General features: G+C 41.0%; 1 protein-coding gene across 3 annotated transcripts in view; it reads right to left on the reverse strand.

Moving 5' to 3' along the window:
* The window catches only part of LOC106880090 (UPF0692 protein C19orf54 homolog), a 27,303-nt gene extending 23,076 nt beyond the window's left edge, over positions 1–4,227 (reverse strand). The window contains exons 1-2 of one of the 3 annotated variants that reach the window (XM_052974413.1): positions 4,119–4,227; positions 3,071–3,124 (exon numbers count right to left, since the gene is read on the reverse strand). The gene's annotated coding sequence lies outside the window, so the exon portion shown is untranslated. Of the gene's footprint in view, positions 1–3,070; positions 3,125–3,654; positions 4,018–4,118 lie in introns of those variants that run through there. The other 2 variants (XM_014929904.2, XM_014929905.2) reach the window with 2 other exon arrangements.
* Between the last annotated feature and the right edge of the window lie 802 nt (positions 4,228–5,029).

Raw genomic sequence — 5,029 nt, forward strand, 5'->3', positions numbered from 1 at the left:
AAGGGCATCCAGCTGTAGAAACTCTGCCAAATTAGATTGGAGCCTGGTGTTGCCATCCGGTTTCACCAGTCCTCAGTCAAATCGTCCAACCCATGCTAGCATGGAAAGTGGACGTTAAACGATGATGATGATGATGATGATATATATATATATATATATATATATATATGTACACACACACACAGACATACATATGAACACAGTAATGGTGGAGGTGGTGGTTTGTTGTCATGGGTGACGTATGTGGTAATGGTGATGGTAATGGTGACACAAAAATTGTTCCTGGCGCTGGTGGTGGCAATAAGACAGCATTGTCTCCATTGGAGAACCTTTGATCAGCACTGACTCGGGGCTAAACAACAACTACAACACTTGGAAGAACAAAGTCTCCTACTACCACCACCACCACCACTACTTGAACACTGACCACTTACTACCACAACCAGTGCTACTACTATCACCACCACCACTACCACTACTATCATTACTACTACTACTACCACCACCACCACCATCATTACTACTACTACTACAACTAGTACTACTACCACCACCACTACTACTAATACCACCACCACTACCACTATCATTACTACTACTACCACCACCACCACCACTATTACTACTACCACTACCACTATCATTACTACTACTACTACTACTACAACTAGTACTACGACCACCAATACTACTACTACTACTACTACCACCACCACTACCACTATCATTACTACTACTACAACTAGTACTACTACCACCAATACTACTACTACTACTACTACCACCACCACTACCACCACCACCACCACCACTATCACTACTACTACTACTACCACCACTACCACTATCCTTACTACTATTACTACTACAATGCGAATCTCTGCGAGATCACACAGTCTGCAAGAAATAGCAGCCAAATCTCACTCGAACCACATTCCTGCAGTCTCAGGAAAGAAGGCATTGGATAAAGGGGAGTGGGGAGCCTTGTGCTTTCTATGTTTGAGAAAACAACGGGATGGTCACCGCTGGAATGTCTTTCATAATAGGTCTGCCCTAAAGCTAAGCAACTACTAGTGCAATCATCTTCACCACAACCACCACAACCACTGCTGCTACTACTACAACTTCAACTACTATCAATACCACTACTCCTACTACTACAACTACTACTATCAGTACTACCACTACTACTACTACTACAACTATCGCTACTACTACTACTACAACTACCGCTACTACCACTACTACACCTATCGCTACTACTACTACTACAACTACCACTACTACAACTACTACTCCTACTACTACAACTACTACTACTACAACTACCACTACTACTACTACTATAACTACCACTACTACTACTACTACTACAACTACTATCAGTACTACCACTACTACTATCACTACTGCTACTATCACTATTACTACTACTACTACTACTATTACTACTATCAGTACTACCACTACAACTACTATAACTACCATCACCACCACCACCACTACTACTACTACTACTACAGTATCAAAGCAAGTGAATCTATGTCGTCACCATTTTTGTCTGCTAGAAATAGAAACCAAATCTTCCAAAGATTAAAATTTAACATCGTTAAAAATGTGACATGGGCGCAAGCATGGCTGAGTGGATTCACTCCGACTACGAGGCACCTTGAACATGTCTTCTACAATAGCTCCGGTCGAGTGAATTTGGGAAAAGGAAACTGTGTTGAATCCCGTCGTATTAATGTATGTGTCTGCGTGTTTCTCTCTCTCTCTCTCTCTCTCTCTCTCTCTCTCCTCTCACACACACACCACTTGACAACCGATGCTAGTTTGTTTATGTCCCCGTGATTTAACGGTTCGGTAAAAAGTGACAGGCAGAATAGGAAACAGACATTTAAAAAGTCCCGAGGCCGTCTGTTCGGCTATAAAAACATCCCTCAAGGCGGTGCCCCGGGCATGGACGCAGTCCAATGACTGAAGCAAGCTAAAGTTAAGCAACAAAAGGTAGAAAGATATCGTAATGTTAACTACACACTGTTCGCAAAAGTCGGGTTGGCCGCGGACGGAACGCTTTTTATCATAGACCTTCAGGATGAAGGCTGAACCTAGGGGTATAACCAATGATTTCTGACGTACGGTACAAGTTCTTAAGTTTTGTCGGAAGTGGGATGAGAGAAGAACGCAATCAAAGAGTCTTCAGTACTTTACTGGTAGTTCATCGGTTCCTGGAACGATGAAAGTTAAAGCAAACTCGGGTAGGATTTGAACTCCCGATCTATAGAACACTGCCGGCACTCTATCGGCAAGTTATAAAATCTTTAAGTTAAAACAAAACGTGTACTATAGAGGGAAACTGTTTTGTTATATATACATACGCATACATATATATATATGCTCACATACCAGCCTACGTATAGACATACATACACACACAAACATATATTTATTCATACACACATATATGTATGTGCGATTGAGTAAATGTATGTATATATGTATGCGTATATACATGTATATATGCGTGTATGTGTATGCATTCGCATTGTCCTCTCTCAAACGTTGCACTTGCGCCCAATCTGGGGCACCTCTCTCAAGAGTTTTATCGAAATCTTTCATCGAACCATCAAGTTTAGAGGCATAAAGATACACAACATAAAATACGGAAAATATACACACACACACACGCACACTCACGCACATATGTACTGTGAGCTGCTAATATTTTTCCACATGCAAAAGGAAGGCGGTGCCCCAGCATGACCGCAGTCCAATAACTGAGACAACTAAAAGATTTAAAATCTGAGTAGAACAGACCAAGGAGGTGCGTCTACGTAGTTAGTAGTTGCACGATTGCTAGAAACAGCAGCCAAACGGCGACCTGCTGTCAGAAAGAAAATGGAATGACACTTCGTATAACGTAGTCCTACACGACTGTATACAAAAAGTACGTGATAATCACAGCTGTAGTAAGCCTTAGATCAGGCCTGACCTAGGGTTAAACAACACCAGTAACACTAATAACAAAATGTTTAACCATAGAACGTGTGAAATCTGTAGTTCTACTTACATTTGGTATGGCGAGGCATTGTTTGGTCAGCACGTCCAAAATACTTTAAAAAACCTAAAAGATAAGCAAAGAAACAATAGTCAACAGTATACATACATACGGTACATATATATATATATAATTAAGGTGGCTATTCGCAGTTTAAAGAGCGAAAGGCACAAGTTCAATCGTCACTTTAGTGACTAACGATGTTAGTGAGCACCAGCATTGCTAGAAATAAGAGTCAAATCAACTCTTAGCCACGGGGCAAAGCGCTTATCTGTATATATTGTAACTGTGTAAATAAATGTATACAGTTTATATATACTGGAGCGAGTGTATAGTGAGTGAGGAGAACCAGCACATGTGTGTAGATGTTGACATTAAAAGAATTATTTACAGCATTCATAATTCAAAGTAAACGACCAACACATGTATATGTATGTATGTATTATGTATGTATGTGTATGTATGTATGTGCGTGTGTATGTGTGTGTGTGTGCAATGTGTATATGTTTGAGTTAGTTTACTACATCATCGGAGATGAGTCAACGAGGGCACCGCTCTCTGGTCGCACGGTTTACTAGAAATAACAGCTAACTCACCCTCAAATTAAGCTCCATAATCTCAAGAAAGAGACGAGACGTTGGATATTGCAGTCGTTGATGTCCCGAAAGAAAGAGACCGGATTGGCATAGTTGGAACGGCTTTTGATCATACGCCTGTCTTGGATCACGACCAACCTAGGGCGAGATGACAACTCTGCACGCGCGCGCGCGTGCGTGTGTATAATTGTCAAAATATGTTTATGTAAATTAAGACATTAATGTGTGTGCGTGTGTATTTGTGTGTGTGTGTCTGTATTGTTCTTAAGTGATGAACATGTGAGATGATTTCGTGTTCTTTTACAAACGAACGAAAGAAGGTCGTGAGACTAAAAGTTGGTCAAACGGAAAGAACGGAATGATAAGACAAACAAAAGCAATGAGTAAAGAGGCGAAAGGAAGGAAGGAAGGAGAAAAGAAAAGAGAACAAGGAAAAGAAAGAAGAGTAGAGAGAGCGAACTCACAGCATGGATGATCACAGAACGACCGGCGAAAACTGTTTAAAGTGGCTATAGAAAGAGAGGAGAAGGAGGAGGGAGGATTAGAAGGAATGTAAAGAGAGGAAGTGAAAGAGAGAGAAAGGAAGGCGTAAACAACAACATGGGAGGAGGAGGAGGAGGATTAAATTGACTGAAGAAGTGGGGGAGAAGAAAAAGTGTAATAACTATAATAAGAGGGGAAGGAAGAGGAGGTAAAACAAAGTGAATTAGGAGCTTGAAGCCAACCAAGAATGTAGGAGGAGATGAAGTGAAAGAGTGAAAGAAGGAAACAAAATAGATAGAAAGATAAATATGAAGAAGAAGAGAAAAAGAAGAAAGAGATTGAGTGGACTGAGAGGGATGTAGAGAGAGAAAGTGCAAAAGTGTGTGAGGAGAGAAGGGGAGGAAATTAAGAAATGAGAAAATAATTGGAGGCAGAAGGGGAGAGAGTAAAATAGTAAGTGGAAAAGCATGAATGAAATTGGCTGTGAGTAATAGGAAGAGGGAAGAACTAAGACTGGAGGAAAATGTGGGAGGGAGAGGGAGATAAGAGATAAGTGGGAGAGGAAGGCAGGATGATAAGGGAGTCGGGTAAGAAGGAAGTGGAAGATAAAGAATGCAGAAGGAAGTATAAAGAAATTGGAGACGGGGAAAGGGGGTGAAGTGAGAGGTGTAGATAAAAGGAAAGAAATAGAGGAGTGAGTGATTATAGGAAGGGGAGGAGAAGAAGAAAAGAGAGATTAGAGCAGAAAGTGAGGGAAAAGAGAGAGAAAGAGAGAGAGAGAAGTGGTAGAGGAAGAGGTAGAGATTTAAGGAGTAAAGAAATTATGAGAGGGTGAGAAAGAAAAGGTGGTGTTAGGTGGAGAGTGACGAAGGGGAGGATTGACGGACAAGAT

Source organism: Octopus bimaculoides, chromosome 18 (assembly GCF_001194135.2).
Source record: "Octopus bimaculoides isolate UCB-OBI-ISO-001 chromosome 18, ASM119413v2, whole genome shotgun sequence".
NCBI classification, from domain to species: Eukaryota; Metazoa; Mollusca; class Cephalopoda; order Octopoda; family Octopodidae; genus Octopus; species Octopus bimaculoides.